Genomic DNA, 19746 nt, shown 5'->3' with positions numbered 1-19746 from the left:
TGTTATTTAAGCTTTGTATTAAATAATACCTTTCCAGTTATAAGAACTGTTAGCATGTTGTTCAACATTCTTTGAATTACAGGATCACACTGTAGAATTCCAGAAGGACTTTTCAAAAGAGCTGAATTCTTGATTGTCAGTGCAAATTTAGATCTCTCTGTATTTTCATTTGTAGTTTTAAAGATATATAGAATAATAGTTACAATATCAGCTGGTTAAAAATTTGTGCTGAGGAGTAGACTTCATGTGCCTACCTTTCTCTGATCGGTGGCTAGAATGGGACTCGTTTGCAGAGGAAGACTGATTGTCAGCATGTTTCCTATTCTACATTTAATTATGTATGCAGAAAAATTATAGTATTGCATTTAAAAACTGTAGCTATAATGAGACATTTAACTTCCTATAAATAGCTAAGTGGGATAAAATATATTTGAAGTAGCATCTTAAAATACAAATTGTGCTTTGAATCATCCCATTGTGCAATTTTAATTACTCCCTCCCCATTAATTGTTTATACTGTGTTGACCTAATTCTATTTAATGTCTTCAATAATCTGCAAGAGGGATCTACATTATATTAATAAAAGTTACAGATGACATTGCACTATATGATACCTGAGTGGGAGAGGTCCAATGAATTAGATGTAGCCTAAGAGAGTCAGAGAAAAGGTAATGCATTTGAGGAAACTTGGACACTTAGTAGGAGAGAGAGAAGATTGAAATGTAATAATGTAGTAAGAAGCTTGATAATGTAGGCAACAAAGTTGCTTCTGGCATCACTAATGTCAAGAGAAGAGTATATGTGCAGAAGAGCTGCATCAGGCAGCTGGAAGTCAGAATACTCCCTGTGATTGCTGAGTTAATTTTTGGAGTATGGTCTTATATTTTGGGTACCTCAGGGGTGAGAAATTGAGTCAATCTTCTGAAAAGTTGGAGAACAGTAACAAAATTAGTTGAAGTGAGAAAGAAGTCGGAAAGATTGAGTTGTTAAGTATGTATAAATTTTTTGTTATGTGACAAATATATTTAAAGAGGCTTTCTAAGTATGAAGGTGTAACTAGAACAGATTACATAAATTTGAAACAAGGTAAATATCCAATGAATATCAGGAGAAAGATCCTACCAATGAGATCAGTTGGGTTATGGAATGACACAGTAGTGTTTATCAGCGCGTACAATTTCTTGGAAGGTTTTAAGTTAGATGTAATGCAGTAGTGGAAAATAATCTTCCCTAACTTTCAAATTCCATTTCGTGCCTTAAATCTGTGATAATTATGCATGTCTTCATTACATGTAAATTAGTTTCCTTTTAAATGACAGGTGCATAGTGAACTTGAGATAGTATAGTTGTATTTCTTACAATTTTAAAAGGTATAATCTTTGTATTTTTTAGAAGAAATTTCATGCAAGGTGCTATAATTTAACTTTTTACTTCTCTGTTTTATATGCAGCTAAAATTATTAAAAGTTTAAAATATAAACTACATTTACAACACTGAATCACAAAATAGTTGTTACACATGTTCAGACTAGCAGTTGTATTTGTCCAAAGTTCTTAGAGAACTGTTTTATAAACTTCACTTGCTTTTTGATCCATGAGGAACATCATGGCAGTTTTTGGAAATATTTTTCAGTTAGCAAGCAGAAGAGTGTGATGAAATATGAGTAACTAAGATTAGATTAAGTTCTGTGTCTCTTTTTTTACTGTCAGGGCAGCTCGCTGAAGACCATAGCTATCAATTCATTGAAAATGCATTGGATACTTTATGGATGTGATTTTGAAATCCTCAATCAGATAAGTGTATCCTACAGATACTATTCCTGTAATAAAAGGAATACCTGCACTATAATACTGTATTATATTTGTTTTCATTGTGCCTTAAGGATATTATCATATGTCAATCAAGGAGTTATTTTTATATCCTTTTGTACATGTGACATGAAAAAAATACAGCACTGTTTGCTAAAATCTTGGGTTTGCACTTTCATAAAGCAACAGTGTACAAAGTAATGATAAAATTTTAAGTCATTCACAGCTACAGAAGAGACTTGCTAATTGATAAATGAATAAAAATAAAGCTAAAATTTACTTAGAGTATTGCATTCAGTGTTTCACAGGCCAGAGAGACTGCCATGTAGATGAGTTTACATGGCATGTACTTTAAAAAAAACAAGCAACACGTTCTCTTCTTCCAATTCTTTTTCTGTATTAAAGCCTTTCACTGAAGCCTCAATGTATATCTTTTGTTTTAATATCTTCTCAAAGATAGTGAGAATTGCAGGTAAAATCCTCTCACCATTGACTTCAGATGGGGCAGGATTTTATCTTAGGTAGCTTGCTTAGACTTCAATATAACATCATGAAATATTTAATTAGCTTGTTAAATAGACATAAAAGATTAAGTATGATTTTCATATGGTGCTCTCTTTCCAACTTCTTTTTGACACCTGTCTTTTTTGTCTTCCTCTCTGCAATATTCCTAGTTTTCTAAAGCACTGAAATCCTCCTTTTTATGAAAGATTAGGAATGTATTCAAACATCAGTGTCTTTAGTGTTTTGATGTAGTCTCTAACATTGTTCATATAAAGGTGTTTTCTTATTTGTGCTATATATGCCTTCTGGAATGGATTAATACAGAGTATGACCTTATGAAGCTTTTTTTAATGACAATACATAGGAATAGGCATTTGGAAAGAGATTCCTTTTCATCAGGTGACATTTCCTACTATTGGTAGTAACATTAACACACTGTCCTTTTTATAAACTCCAGCTGAAAGCAGTTGGATTTCCTGAGGTTCCCCCCAACACTCACACACTGTTCCCACCGGGAAAGGCTGTTTGGGACAGATTGGGTGAATCACCTTGTTTCACAGCTCTGCCCAGAACGTCTAGAGGCCAGATCCTGGCCTCAGGGCATGGGCAATACAAAGGAATATGACGCTGAGAAATTGCATCTTCCATATTAGCTGCCAAGAGGGTCACTGAGGCCATTGTGAACAGTAGTTGATAGGCATCATTTCTCTCACCTCTCACTACGGAGGATGTGAGAAGAGAAGCAGCTCAATGTGCTGTCATACCTTCTGCACAGGGAACTCAGATCAGCTGGTAGCACCTCTGTGCACAAAGGGTGTGTTACAGAAAGGGCTTTTCTGCTCCACTCAGCTATTTTATTACTATCTAAAAGCCTGTATTTCTTGAAATAGTGGTATGCCAAGATAGCTATGCCACACTGCTCTCAATAGTTTAGTTCAAAATAAACAGCCTTGGAGAAATGATGTGGTGTGCTGCTTCTAATTCCCATTGAAAGTAAGATGTAGCCAGGTTCATGTTAATAGACGGATTGCAATGACTACTTAACAGGGAGGTGCATGGAGGCCTTTTCTGTGACCAGAGGGAACCTACGTTTTCTCATGCAGAAAGAAATAGGTGCATTTTAAATCTAGGTCTAGCTACTGCTCTGGCTGTGGTACTGATAGTCTTCACAGTAGCTTAATTTAGTGGATATTTGGGTATTTATATGATTACTAAACTAGAATGAAAACAAATTACAACCATTACAATAAATTATAATTTAAGGTAGTTGCTACATTAGCAGGTTTTGTGAAATCAGCTCTTACTTAATCTGCCTTAGAAAAAAAAAAAGGAAGGAAAGTTAATACAAATAAGTGTTCTGCACTAGGCAGGAGGGCTTCATAAATCAAAATTTTCAGGCAGGCAAACTGGCTGCAGTTGTTTATGAAGGGTTCGTTAAATGTGTCTTTGAACAAAAAGGTTGAAAGCTTTTCTGAAAATTCAGTTTTATTTCATAATGTGTATTTTAAATGTGCTCAGAGATACTGTATTATTTATTACCAGTTTACAATTTAAATTCATGCTGAACATACGCTTTTTGTGGATGATTAACTGTAGCCCATTAAAATGTTTTATTCTGTTTGTTACAATGACTGTTTAAGAAACAAACACCTGATGTTTCTGCAAAGCTCTGTGTTCTTTTGCTCAAGTGAGTTGCAGTAGTGTTAGTGCCTACTAAGCTTTTCAGGGCTGTTAAAATGGCAGGTTAATATTTGCCAAGGATAGCTCCTTAAACTTGCTTTCATGATGGCACACCTTAATAGTGAGTGGTACTCTTGGTTCAGTGCCTGGTACTGTGTGCCACTGATGCCGTTCTAGGGGTCTTGAGTGCCTTCAGTAGGACTGAAGGCTTTATAGATGTCAATAAGTGATTCATCCTTATGAATTACCAGACTAAGAAGACCTGTCTTGTGAACTCTTGGGTCACAAAAGTGAGTAAGTCTGACAAGAGAACTTAAGGCTGTACCAAGACAAACTGTGGAGAACCTGGATGTTGGGTAACTCCAGCCCTCTCATAGGAACTTGCTGTCAAGTTCTGACCTGCAACTGGTAGTGGCTTTTGAGTTCTAAAATGTACAATACTTTCTGTGTCATGTTGTATCAACTGAAACATGTTGTCTTTTTATTCACAGCTCCCTTGCTTCTCTGTTCAGTCTTGAATGTATTTTATGTCCTTTCAGTTGATGGCTTTGTAAAAGTGTAAGTACAGAAAAACTTATCTAAGCCTATCATGTATAGAATTGTACTTAAAGATTCTTAATAATGTAAATGCACCGCAGCTGCTCATTATTGTTATTTTTTCTGAAATGCATTATCATTAGGAGTTTACACAGACAGGAAAATAACACAATATGATACTTTTAATAACTTTATTTATTTGCAAAGATTTTAAGTTTTGTTGAGCTATAGATTCAGGTATTTGTTTTAGAGATTGTTAATACTGTAGAAATTCATCATCAATTAAAAGACGTGTTCTAAACTATGTTCTATTTGATTTTTTTTTTTTTTTTGTGGCATGTAGAAGTCAGTTCATACAATCATTCAGCATATTACACCAGACTGGCATGTGTTTACAAATACTGTACTTTTTTATCTGGAACTATTTCACAAATTAATCTTGAGGTCCCCTGTAACATATTGATTATTAGCCAGCCTTCCTTTTTATATTTCTTAAAATATATTCCATTAAAAAAGAAGTAGGTTTGACTAGTAATACTGGTTTATCAAACAAGAGGGAAAAATACAGGGCATTAAAGAGAACGTATAACATCTGTCAACATGTATGAAGACAATTGCGTTACAGTGGTCCTGAAATAGGTATTATAATAGTGGATATTTCGGTGTTTGAAACAGGACTTTTTTGTGCTATTAACCTTTGAGGGGGGTGGAGGCAGTGAATATCCTCTGGCTGTCCTTTGCTACATGACTTAACAATAATGACATTGAAGCTATGAGGATTTTGTTGCTATGACAGTGTGATAAAGCAGTATGTGAGCATTCACACCTACTTCTTTTGAATTAGGAATCAAGTGGTTGTAACCCCAAGGAGCTTAACTGCGTACAAAGGCTAAATCCTGTTAGTCAGATGTATTATCATGGAGACGTAGATCTAATCTGAAAGTTGCAGAAGTGGTCTTCTGATCTAAATTTACAGGACAGGATTTACTTGTCCTGGCCCTCTACCAATGTTAAACCAGTCAGATTTCTGTAGAAGCTAGTGGAAGAATATCCACTGATCTCAACAGGAGTATGATGGGACATAGACATTCACATATTCTGTTGTGTGTAAATCTGGATTTACCAGGAAAAGAGTAAACTGTAGCCTCTCTGTTAGCATTGTCTGGGAGAGAGCACGTGCTTGTTGTGCATTAGCTGTTGCATGGTGGCTCGCCTGCCTCCCAGCTTTACAGTGCAACTGCACCCAGCACTGCTTCCTGTGGAACGCACCAAAAGACCAGGAAATCTCCAGCCTTATGCTACTATTGCATTATACTAATCTGAATTCGGCAGAGTCATAGAAACTCCCTTCACATATCTGCAGAAGTATCTTTTATTTCTGAAATTAATCTAGGCCCAGTGACACATCCCATTAAAAATAGGCAGGGTAGATCAGCCTTCGCAGCTGCTTGGACATTGCTAGCTCGGAATGCTGCTGTCACTGAGCAACTTTGATTTCCATACGTAGTCTCTTGGCGGTCTGTGCTGATACCATGTTCATAAAATGGCACTTTGCCTGCCCTTAAGCGGCTGTTCCAGATTCAGTAGAACAACTTGCAAATGACGAGCAAGAAAAGATTCAGATGAGTGTACTGCTTCACATTCCAAGCACTCTCCTGTGCTCTGAAGAGAATCCTGGATGTGCAGTCAAATGTTTGTGCCTCTTAATTTATCATGTATGAAGTTGCATTGTAAAATACAATAGACCTTCAACTCATGAAGGAAAGAAACAAATTTGAGCACTGAAGGCAGCAGATTACAATTTATTGTGTAGATTAAGTCTGGGAAGACTCTTAAAACTGGGATTCACCTGGTGACAGTTGTATATCTTGCAGCCAACACTTGCAGCCAACTGAAAGCCAAGTATTTAACATTACTCCTGTTTTCATTGAAAGTGAGGTGATGTTGCTGAGAATAACAATCTGGAATTCTTGTCAGCAGTCTTTTACAGTGATCATCTCTGTCTGGGCATTGACTGATTTAAATTTCCAATCTTAACATCATATGCAGCAAACTCTTAACAAAAGGTTCTGTCACTCAAAAAAAAAAAGACCCTGGAAAAAATTCCTCTAGAGGTTCCTAAATAGAAAATTTATTTAAGAGTTCATGGGATATAAACACATTTTCATACTCTTAAGGAAAAATAATAATTTAAATCATATGAGGATTTATTTATTTATTTTGTTATCCGTGCTTACTACAATACAGTGCTTGAAAAGGAGTTGGAAATCTAGAGAACAATGCCCAGATACTAAATGCTGGTGCTGAATCTTTAAAAAGATGGTAGTATCTTAGGGTTAGCAGGAAGAAAGCAGAGGCACAAACTAACTTTTCTCAGATGGAAAGAGTAGCTCAAATCTTGGGTCTGCCTGTTCAGCTTTGTTTGATCCATAGGCAGTGTCTGCTGTTGTCTATTATGTTACAAATGTCACTGCATTCATACTTGATATAGACCTTTTTTAAAAAAAAAAATCAATAGACATAAGTAGTTACTGATAGAAATGTGTTACTGTCAGGTGAAACTTGGGTCAGAAAAAAAGAAGGCAGGGTTTCTCCATTTCTCAACCCTCTTAAATAGAAAGATTGTCTTACCTTAAAAGCCATATTAGGCAGTGTTGCCATGATATTTTTTATTTGCCATGAAACCAAAATTAAGCTACTTTTTAGATTATTATTTTCCCACAATATTTTTTGCTGTGTGGGAATGAGTATATGGTCTAGATGATTTTCTCAGTTGTCTCAGAGCCCTGTTCTTTTATAGGTCAGCAGTAGTCCACAGCTGGAAGAACACTGCATTGTGATATTCCTAAATTGGTGCAATGGCAACATTCTTTAGAAATAAGTTAATTCTCCCCATAACTGCAGGATGAAGATAAAATGTTAAAGACTAATATTTTGTATGAATGTGATAGCCTCCTGAATAATGTCTATTATGTGTGAACAGGTTTGGGGGTTTTGATTGTTTGTTTGTTTCTGCCTGTGTATTACTTACAAACTAATTACACCATTACCTACTGAATATGAAGTCGGTGGGCTTTTGTGGTTGGCATATATGTGAGTTCCTTGAGTTTATGGCAGGTTTGTAGTCCACTTCCCTGATCATTAGCTTTAACTCTTAGCTGCAAACGTTTATGGGAAATATACAGTGATTTCACCATCTGTCTGAAGTGAGCATTATAGTTCAGGATGTCTTTCTCAATGCATTCAGTATTTAAGCATGATTCCCTTTTTGTCTTCCTTCCTTCCAATCTGTGCAGGCTACTGACAGAGAGGGAACAATCACAAGATCTCTTGCAAATAACATCAAGTTTTTGTTAGTTCTCTTGTTTCACTTCTGCGATTGCTACAATCCTTGAGCTGTTAAACAGCACTAAGTTGGAGATAACTCAATCACCTTCCTATGGTTTGTAAAGTATTAGGGGGCAGAGGGTGCAGAAGACAGAAAGCCAGCAGAGAACAACGGAGCTAACGTTTTGTGTTAGATGAAGAGTGGGTGGCTTTAGCCATGAGCTGAGGGTAGTATGTAGCCTATATGTTTAGGGAACTGAAAAGGAGACTGTGTGTTTCTGAGTCAGTCACTCCTGGATGGCTGCTGTGCTTGTGACTGGAACAGTTTGCTATTTAGCCCTTGGTATTGAGAAGACACATGAGACATGCTTCCCTGATGAGTGGTACCATTTATATATCTGCTCTTGTTTTTCATCTCTGGGCACACTATGTGCCTGCAATTGCACCATTTGCAGATGCTGCTTTCTATATGTTAAAAGAATTAACACCTTCCTCCAGCGTTTTAATGTAGTTTAATTCTGAGATGTCAAGAACTTCTTGGAAGAAATAGCGCTGATCTGATTCCATCCTGAGAGCATGAACGTTTCAAGCAGCAGAAGTAAATCTATTCAGGGGTTTGGGTGCCCTCCGTAAATAGTTCTGGCAGCTAATTTAGTCCTGTCTCCCATCTTTCTGATGTTGTCTTTTCCAGCATAGCCTGTATCTTCTAATTCATTCTGCACTATGAAATCTCATTACACAAAATAAAATATGTATGAAAGAGAAATACAAGCTATGCAGGTGGGCCAGCACGCTTAAAATATGGGACCTATCCTTCCTTACTGCAGTCTTTCATGGCAATTGTGGGAGGAAAGTCAGACCAACAATTCTAAGGAATAGCAAAACTGTTGGTCACTAACAGTGGTCTTAGAGTTTCCTGACTGTGAAACAGTTTGAGGGGAATCTGCTCAGGGATGGTTTTTTAGTAAGTGCTTGCTGAGAAGCCAGTCACAAGCTCTTTTTCCCAAGGCATGTTGGGGTGGTCTTTTTGCTTTAAGATGACTGCATATGCTTCACTTTAGAGGTGATGCTTAAACCTTCAAGGTTCCTTGTGCTATTACTAAGATTTCTACCTTTCAAGGGGCTTTAACCTTTATGTTATTCATTTATGTTCCCATTATAGGCCCATAGCATCCCTCCAGTGATGATCTTTCTTCAGTGTTTATTTCATAATTCCCTGTGAAGCTGTGACTGTTGTACTCAAAAATGTTCAGAGCCCAAGTAATATTACCTAGTATTTCCTCTGGCTGAGACAGGGTATTACCTTTGTTTTGGTAATGGTAAGCATGGGGGTTTTTTGATCAAGGAATGTATAGTTTCAAAGCTGTGAGATCTACAATGAAACCTGGAAACCTCAAATTGGAGAAAGGGGATAAATTACTTTAATATTTACTAGAAACTCTAAGACCTGTAACAGGTGCATATTGAATGAGATAATTAGGCATGCTTTAAAGTCAGCTGCAGTCAAGCTATTATTTCAGGATTTCTCTCTCAGAAACCACAGGAAGAGAGTTACTGGTCTCATGATCATAGCAAATGCCCTCAGACCACTACCCAGGCTAACCAGTGTTGTTTCCCATTGCAACTCCCCTTCCATGGGAAACTGAGAAATAATTACTGTGTAAGTACACTGAGCTCTAAATAGCTGTTATTCCTTAGGTATACTCTCTACCAAGAGGTTTCATCTGCAAATAACACATTTTGAGATGGAGCATGGGAAGGATGTGATAATTTAGAAAAGCCTTTAAGAGATCAGGTTTTAAAATGGCACAGCTGGGTAGGTTTGCAGTTCACAGTAGATTTGGAGATCCAGATCATGGGACCAGATCCTCTAGTGCTGTGCCTCAGTGGCATTATGCTGACTTGACAGATTTGAAGACTTGACTCCTTTTAAGAGCTTTTCTAAGAAGAATAGTTCAAAATTTGAATATGTAGTCCATGGGAAATGGTGATATTTTTCTTTTTTAATTTGGACAAATGCTAGAAATACCAGCATTTCTTTCAGAACAAGAACTGTAGAAAAACAAAGATGGAAACAGTGAGGGATTTTGTTCTGAACCAGTTCTAGGTTAAACCTTTTAGGTTTGATATTGTGAAAATGCAATTTTCTGTCAAAAATGCATTCTTTTGGTAGGAAATTCCTGGCTAGCTCAGTCTCCAAGTCCTTAGACTGAGGCTGTGGGTATAGGGAGCAGGGTGGAAGAAGGTGAATGAAAAGCCATGTTACCTCCCCCAGCTGTAAGCGGGTGGTGGAGGCTTCCATGCTGAGACAGCTGCTGTACAGGACTGCAGCCCCGGCAGAATGGGGTCAGTAGGTGGAGAGCGAGCCGGCTGCCAGGGACAGGCTTTAGAGATACCAGCCGAAAGAAGCTGTGGAAGGAGCAATACAGAGTGAAGCCTGCCAAGCTGGGGAAGCAGGGAGTGGCCACAGGCATCAAGGGATAGAAAGGAACAGTCCTCAGTTGCTTAACACACGGTTGCTAAATCTAGAGGAAAGATCTTCTGGGTCTTCTGCCCTGCAGAAAAAGGAGGTAATGTTCCTGGAGGAGAAGGGGATAAAGGATTAATTCATCCCAGACTTGAGAAAAATACAGTTGCATTCAATGAGATTCCACTATATTAAATTTACCCCACTCTGTCACTTACACCATGTAATCTTTTATCCTGAATTAGTCTGTTTCTTCCCAATTTAAGCAATGGGATGGAAACATCTTCGGACATGTCAGGGCACCTATTTTCTCTCCTGGTGCCTTTGACTTTGAATTTGGAGAACAGTGGAAGGAACTTGAACCAGGAACCAGCTAACTCCTCCTCCTGTGGGCAGCTGTGCCTGCGTTTGTACTGCATACCTCCAAAGGAGTATTTGGTTTGTTCTGTGCATCAGGAGGTTAACCCTGATTCGGCTCAGCTCTGAAGCTAGAAAATTCTCTAGGGTCCATCTGAAACAGCTACACACTTCCCTGAAGCCTTTGGAAATCCCTGAAGTAGCCAGAGTTTTGCTAGCAATCCAGCAATTTGAGACCCACCTCTGCCGAGGTGATCTCTTCTGCAGGAGAGAGGAGCCAAGAGGATTTGGCTTCAGACCTGAGTAGCCTCCAACCCCCTTCTGATAGGGGGGCCAGATCTTCAAAGAAAACCCAGTCACTGCTGTGAATCTGGACTCTTGCAGTGGTTCATCGCTTTCAGTCTGGGAGTGTAGATGGAGTTAAAATAATCCCTGTTCTAACAGTTCACCCATCTCCTTTTTTACCACTATGCCCTCTGGGAAGTGTGGCTGGCCAAAAGAACTGTATTTTGTTCTCAAAAGCTTAGAAAGAGGCTTAATGTTGTGACAGACAAGAAATTGGCTGAGAAAACAAAGGATGAAGTGACAGAAAGAACTGTTTAGAGAGTAGGAACGTGGGATTTAACAACAGTACACAGTAAAACCAAGCTACTTCCAAAGTATAAATGCTGATCTTGCATATCTGAGGTAAACTGAGAAGGTTTCCATGTTTCCCAGATTTTTCTGACACTTGAAGTGGACCAGATGGTCATTTGGTGGGAATTAGTGTAGTGCCATGAAAGTTAAGCTGCTGGTTTACACCAGCTGTTACATGGCCCTTTATGTTTATAAAACACATCATGTGTATTTCTCTTTTCTATATTGCTTTAAGTTTTCTAAACTACATCTCTCTAGACCATTCTTTGGAAAGCTGAAAGAAATTCAGCCACTCTCTCATTTCATTGTACTAGGCCTTACTTGGTTTAAGGCTATGGCGAAGACAATTTTTCCTCTCTGTTATGTGTGAGTCCCTTCTGACACTGAGAACATTATATTGTCTTCACAAAGGATTGATGCTGTTTATTGGACATAAAACTAAAGGGGGCACTAAAAACCATGATAATAATACAGTATCTGCAGACAAATAGCTTTTGTGACAGAAAACAACAAAATGAGTTACTGCTGTAAGTGTCGATGCTTTTAAAATGCTTTAATTGCACAGTATCTATTTCAGAATATTGAAATGCAGAGGTAATTTGGGCTAAAAGAAGATATGATTCACAGTCAAGATGTAAGCTGTGACTTGACAAGGTTTAATAGCTGCCTCAGGCAGATCAGAATGTGTGATAATGAGAATCTAGCAGAAAAATACATCATGGAACTGAACTTCAGAGATTGCTAGGGTAAGTGGTGTCAGTGACTAGCTGGTAATGCTCCTTCTATGAGGCAAAGAGGCAGAAGTGGTCACTCTTGACAGCAGTGACAGCTGCAAGCTTCCAGCTAGTTACAAAATACTCATTTCTGAAGGAAATACATGCATTCGTATATAGTCATATTCGTATATATACATCCATATATAAATATAAAATCTATTTTTGTGGAGTACAGTTCAGTGAAATGCATTTCAGCGTGACAGAGAAGTAGTTTCATGATAAAGTCTTCACCAATTTACTGTGCTCCATTGTCTGCTCATGTCCCCTGCCAAGTCCTTTCTGGGAAGCTGTAAAAAGAAAATTATTTGCTGGCTTAGGGTTGGAGTTGACTCTGTTCCCTTCATTGCTACTGTACTCTTCTCTGCAGGGGATCATTTTACATTTTCTTAATTGCAGAGACAGTTCATGGTGTTGGCAGTAGTTGTACTGAGAAATGGATTTTAATGAAGTGCAGTTCTCTTACTCCACTGGAACTTCAGCATTCGCAAGCTGAATGATAGCGTCCTGTCAAGATAACGCTGACAACTTTGTCACTGAAAGGACAGATTTATTTGGTGCCCATGTATTTTATAGAAAGATTGTGCTTTAATAATGTCTTGCCATATTGCTTTATGTTTACCTGTATTGTTCCGTTTCAGAATATTGCTACTTGGAAGTAAAATGAAAGGGAAGTTACTGGCTGGAGTCTAAGATGAGATTCCTTTCACCTAACTTTAGATTTTTATGCTGCAGATGTTTGCAGCCAGGGTAGATACCCAAGTTTCCCTTTAGAGTCAGGGGAGACAAATGGGCACTTGCAGAGCTCAGTTCATTTAACCTTTTGTAGATGTCTAATATGAGTTGAGGTGAATCCCACTCTAGCCTCTTTGGCTGTAAAGACAGCATACTCTGCCTGGCTCTGCAAACAGTATTCTTGCAGGTACACTGGTAAAGGCCTCCTGCGTCTGCACTGTTCATAGGCTGCCCCTTCAGGAGAAGACCGGTTGTATCCCTGCTGCATAAGGGAAACTGACTTGAGAAACTGCAAAACAGATCACTTGGCAGGACTTATAAGCCCCACTTGGAGCAAATGGAGGAAAACATTGCAGATGATATCTAAAGGAGGAAATCAATCCCATGTTTTTGAAGGTTTTGTCTACGAGAAAGTTAAAAGTCCTGCATCTCTTAGAGGCTTCCTAAAGAGTGATGCATATGTGACTGTACTTTCAGTTCATGCTTGTTCCTGCCCTCTCTCCGGTGGCTTTTCAACCCAGCTGTGAATTTCAGCCACATTAAAAAGAGGCAGTAATGTCTCAAAGACATTGTATTCCCCAAAGTTTTTTAGAAAATTGGTGCTTGAATAGAGAAGGAAGACCCAAGTGAGCGTCACCATAAAAGAAAGGCAGCAGCAGCAGCTGGGCAGGTAGCTGGTCTGTTTGACTCGCCACTGGCTGAACCACGCTGCGGTGCACACGCTGGCTGCCCTGCCAGCACCAGTGGGCCCTGGACAAGCCACTGCACTCTGCTGCCTTTCTAGCTGGCACCTAGGGGATGCGAAAGGAAGCAAGGATTTCAGGAATGTGAGAGCAGAAATTGGGGCTGCCGAGGCAGAAGGGCAATAGGGAATAGCTGGGTCTGTGGTGAAATGGTGAGTGGATAAAAATCCATAGCAATCGAGGCTAAGACTGGCTGTTCTGTATATGTCATTCCTAATCACTCATAACGTAAATACCATTAACTTCTAAAAGTTGAAGAAGGACCAGGAGAATTTGAGAGAGTAAGATAGACACACGGTTCAGAAACTAGAGCAAACAATTGACTTGCCTTCATCTGCAGCATCCTTTTCTGCAACTCCCAGTTTCCTACTGTGAAATCCTCTTAGCATTCCCCTGAAACACTTACAAGTCTAAAGATAATTGCACTCTGTCTGCATTTCTGTTTAGCTAACAGAAAAGAGGTCATCTCTGCTGCCTGGGTATTGTCCAAATGCTATACTTAATGAGTCTACTTAAACATCTTAACAAAAGAAAAAGGTATAGAAAGGCTGTTCCTCCAAGCAATTTATCACAGGGAATAGAGAAAGGTCAACAGTGGAAATTCTGCGAGATGCGCAACACAAATGCAGTGTGGAAGGGGATCAGCATCCAGGCTGAAAAATCCATGAGAAAGGGAGAACTGTGTCCCCCTGCTTATCGGGCTGCTTATAACCAACCTGAACAACTGCTTAAAATCAACGTGTGCCTGTCAATATTGTGGCTAGTAACTTAAACCTACTCAGTCTTTGAGTTAGTCTTAGATGGGTATTCAGAGCATCTCACGGGCATTAGTCCCTGACACGCTCCCTTCGTTCCCTGCGCAGCTCTGCTCAGTCCTTCCTCCCTGGCCTGTCCTATTGACTGACTTCTCAGCCCTTCTGCTTAAGCCTCTGTGATTTGGGCATACCTCTTGTTCCTCCTTTATCTCTGAAAGGAACTAATCCGGTTTCCTTTTCTAGCTGTGTGTCTTTTGTTATTCAGAAATCACTACGCTGGGGTAAGAAACAGCTTCTCAAGAGGTTGCTCGCTGTTACACCTGTATATAAATCCATCTTCCCATGACTACAAAGGCTTTTGTGATGTGCATTTTCTGTTTGATCTGTTGTTTTCTCAATGTATTTTAAGGATTTTTAGTGCCCTGCTTTTAAGACCAGTTGTTGGGTAAGGAGGTACTGTCTGTCTGTTAAACAAGAAGCCACAGTCCCAGTCCCACAAGTACTGCTCTGCAATCTGGTAGGGCTTTACCCACCAGTCTTTTCAAGTGTCCTTTTGGCAATTTCAATACTGTTTTCCAGGAAGGCTTTAGACTGTAGTTTGCACTATTTTGAAAAGCATCTGAAATGATCATAATCATGTGGTAGTGTATTATTTATCATTAGCATAGCTGGTATGTGGAGGCCAATAGATAAGTATGAGATTACGTGTCTTGCATTGTCATAGTACTATTTCTAAGTAATGGGAATAATAATCCAGATGCAGTATATATATAGTTAGCATAAGTAAGTTCATTTCATGCTATATTGAACACTATGCCTAAAGCATGAGACTCTTTGCTTTACATATTTAATGGTAAAGGTACTTTTTATTATTTTATTTCTGTCCTTTGTCTGCTTGCTCAGAATTAAACTTTTTGTTTGCCATTTCTAGACCTTTATTGTGTCCATCTTTCTTTTTATCTGTGCATTTGCTTTCTGTCTTCATGGACTCTTTCCTTTTGCTTTTTAATGAGCCTGGGTATTTGACCTGTTTTCTTCCTTAGAACAGATGCAGAATTCCATTCCATAAAAATGAATTTTCAAGATGTTATTGCCTTTTTGCGTGGAGCTCTTGAACACCCACCCTGGCAGCCATTCTCTCTGTGCCCACCATGTCTGTGCTCAGCAGTATGAGGTTTTCTCTTTGAGATCTCAGATTAGCTCAAAAGCCAGAATCAAGCTGATACAAACCTTTATTTAACAGGGGTTCCAGTATTCAGGCTGATGTTCTGCTCACATCATTCCCTTTTGAAAAATTCTTTTTCACTGTATAGACTGGGAATGAGTCGTTGTTCCTTTATAGATACATTAAATGCTGCTCTGCAAGCTTTTACAAAATGTTTTTCCCTACAAATATAACAGTTCTGGCCACAGTCTGGATGCTTAAAGCACACACACCTTGCATGACCTTTTAGATTGCTGCAGGTGCACATTGACTCCAACTGTGATTTTCAGTCTGGCCTGTAGAAATTCTGGAATTCCTTAATTTTCCTCTGTCCTTCAGTGACTTAGGGTTTAGTTACCCTCTGTACTGTAATACTGTCTTCTGTTCCTTCTAACTCTTGCAATCAGATCTGGTTCTGTTCTGCTAATGGTAAATAATCTCTGCTTTTTCACAGGTTAAATCAGGACTGTTGATTAGATTTTTTTTTTTCCCCCTTGATTTTGATATCTGATCCCCATTACAATTTGTCCTGACACAGTGATTATAATAACAGTATATGGTGTATTTTGAGTTTTATTACAGACCTGCTATACATGGCTCAGAAGATTTTCCCCTGTGATTGGTTTCTTTTTTAAAGCTGATACCTTTCAAGAGTACTTTCTTTCTCCTAGATGTGATACACCCCTTTAGTATGTTTCGTGCTGCCTGATCACTGGCTCAGACTTCAACACTTCTGTATGCAAACCTGAATAGATGAAAATCTAGTGCCCGTCTCCTAGCAATATTTAAAAAAATAGCCACCTCAGGGCCATCTTTCTTTCCTATTGCCTTCCCAGAAAAGGTAACGGTCACTTGAGCTTTTTCCCCTTGCTGATACATTTCTGGAAAATGTCACCTTTCTGGCAGTTTTAACTGCCTCTCCATGAAACACTATTCAGTACTTCTTTCTTTTTCTAAAATGTTCTTTCTATTTTTGAATCTACTTTTGTTTATTCTCTCATTCCTTGTATGAAGGAGTCTTCTTTGGTTTGGGAGCTTTTGGAGAATTCAGAGTTGCAGCTTTTAAGCGCAGTGAGTCATTATTACAACAAAAGGTAAAAATAAAGGCAATGTGAAGAAATAGTACACGAGGGAGGGAGAGGAATCCATGTAGCCCACTCTCAGCCTGCCTGCAGACAGCTAACTCTGACGGGATTGCTCCAAGCCGGCCTGTTTCAGTCCCTGTCATGGCCCCTTGTCCTCATGTGCATAGCACACACAGTCTATAATCACCTGCACTCTAGGAAAAACACTCACTTGATCAGGTAAGCCAGAAACATTTTAAAGAAATATTCTGGACACTGAAGAACAGTAATATAGCCCTCTGTACTAGAAAAGGTGGAGATAATTATTTCAGCTATTGACAGAAGAAGTAATATGATAGTCGTAAAATATGAAACATTTCTCAGAAGGTGATATTCAGTTGTTTGTAAAAATACTAGTTGGAAGAAAAAAAAGCAGTAAAATTGAGCTGTAAGGTGACTGTGAAGAGGATCTGTGCTTCTGGGGATTGACGATTCTTAAATTCCAGTGGGGGGTGGATACATGTGTGCAAGACAGAGTTAAGCCTCACAACTCACATTAACTCAAGAAAAATTGCACTGCTACCCTAATAGCTGCTCCCAAAATGTGCTCTTCTGCATTTGCAGGATGAACCCGTCTAGTGACTAGTGTGTTGTTAGCAGCAATAAATAACTATTGGAAAGGTTGTTATTGAAAGCCTTGAGACAATAGAGATGAAAGAGACAAACGGTTATTGTCCAGTTAAGAATCACAGCCATTTTGAAAGATGTGCCACGTTGAGCAGGAGAGACAGGGACCTACCAAAAGCTCTGCAGGTGTAACTGACAGCAGGAGATGAAGCAATTTAATGATGTGAAAGGCAGCCTCTATAGGTGAAATATGGAGGGTAATGTGTCTGGGAGGAGGGGTGCTTTGCTTTTTTTTTTTTCTTTTTCCAATAGCTGACAACAATAGCAGCAGCAGCAGGAGGTACCTGAGAGTGAATGAGAGTGGAGGAGCTGGGATGATCAGCAAATGAAAGTAAATAAGAAAAGTGACTTGAAAAGGCTCTGGGCCCCGAGCGTCTCTAAGAATAGTGAATCAGGACAACAAAAGCAAGAGTGCACTTTGAAAGAAAACACAAACGTGCTCTTCCTCCTGGCCACATCTGAACACTTTCTCAACTGATAGATCAATGCACAAAGCAAAGATGCGTTGCATCTTTCATGTGGCTGTGCAGTTCTATAATAAAACCTGAACAAACAGGTTTTGTTTACCAGCCTTCTAGTGAAGCCACATTTTTCAATCGGGAATCTTCTCATGTCCCATTCTCCAGACTACTGAAGCAGAGGGTTAGATCTTCCCTTGACATTGACGAAGCTGCACTGATTTCCATTGGAGAGTCTCTAGCTGCTCACTTCAGAAGCAAACTTTGTCATGGAAAAAATGTTTAGTTTTTGAGTATGAGGAACAAAACTGTTTTCGTCAAGCCAAGAGTTCAGTGAAAGCCAGGCACCACAATTCTGTGGAGTTGGCAACAACTTTTGGTGATGTCCCAATTTACAGACTTTGCAAACAGGGTCACAGGCTTCAGGCAAATAGTCCTCTCTCGCCTTGGATAAACAGCTTCACAACTGTATTGTCCTACTTGTTTAGTTGGTTGTTTTTTAAAACTGGGTTTTGGCAAGGGAAATAAGAATGTGTTAAGTGCCTTGTAAAGCACCTAACAAACAGTTTGCTTAGTCAAGGATGGGTTCTTGCCTTGTTTTCTACCACTGGAAATCTCAGAAGAAGGTCGGGTCAAAGAACTGTGGGTCAGGGATTTTTGTTCTGACTCAATGAGCACACTCCTAAAATGTTTCCTGTTTAGCGAATTACTTATTTTTGTCTTCGTATTATTGTCTTTTTAGCACGTCCTTAACTGGAAACTATTTTGAGGGGCAGCAGCAGCAGCAGCAAAGTTGGCAGCAGCATGGAGATCTGACCTGACAGCAAAACTCCCTTCTAATTCTAGTGACCACAATTTGCTCACACCTGAAAACCTTGTCCTCGTTCATGAAAAATATAAAGCCCTTCGTTAAGACCTCCTATCACGGATAGCCCCTCTCTGTGCAGACCCAGGTCAAGACATGAATACTCTTTCTGATACATCCCTCCTCTGTCTGAATGGAAAATGAAATATGACAGTCAAATTTGCCAGTGGCCGTGAGGTGAATAAGAAGTCTTCCCTCTGCTCCCAATACATTCAGCATTCATAGCACTGAGTTTGGCAGAGCTGCTGGGTTTGCTCATTTCCTTTACTCTGAGCCAACATTCCTAGTAGTGTCAATTTTAGAAGCAAGATGCACTCAACTGAACTTCATCTATGAAGAGATGAACAGGTGCTTATAGCTGAGTTTTCAAGTCCATATATTACCTTGATGGATTTTTTTCTGTCTGAAATAGAGCAATTTTTGAATATGGGCTTTTGGCCAGTCCTCAGATTTCAGGCAGCCATCTACTCCTGAATCTGTTCATTCTGGGCAAAATGAAAATGCAGAGGAGAAGATGATAGAAACACATCTGCAGTATGCAGAGTAACTGAAATAGGTGAAATAATTGTTGAGCAATATCCAGAATGCTTTCTGGCGTAATAATGCCCTCTCTCAAGTCTGCTAACTCAATGGATTTTAACTTCTCTGTGCTTTGCTACATTGCACGATTTCAAATTATAACTCGGGAAGGAATAGGGCTGAGTGCATCCAGTATAAAGAAGTGGTAAGGAAAGGTTATGGGGAATCATGAAGGAAGGAGCTGGAGATTGTGGGGGGGTATATGAGGAGGAATGCGTGGGCACCCTGACACACAATCTGAGTTCAGCCTACAGATTTTGAAGATTACAACCTGCAAGGCTGAAGATGTGTCAGCTGACATGCTCCAACTGAATCGGAAGCAGTAGAGACCCCATATTCCTGACCAGATCAGCAGAGGCATAAATCAGCGTGAGTCTGGCTGGAGTGTCTGAATGGACACCCACCCACACTGGCAAGTAGTGCCATGCAATAGGAGTAGATCTGTGGAGTGAAACAGTTGGCATTGAGGATCCAATGTCCACACTATTTGGGGCGGGGGGGTGGAGGGGGATGGAGGAGGTTACTAATGCCGTTAGTGGTTGGAGCACATTAGGTACAGTCCAGAAG

Source organism: Harpia harpyja, chromosome 1 (assembly GCF_026419915.1).
Source record: "Harpia harpyja isolate bHarHar1 chromosome 1, bHarHar1 primary haplotype, whole genome shotgun sequence".
Classification (NCBI taxonomy): Eukaryota; Metazoa; Chordata; class Aves; order Accipitriformes; family Accipitridae; genus Harpia; species Harpia harpyja.
This window is presented reverse-complemented; position numbering follows the sequence as displayed.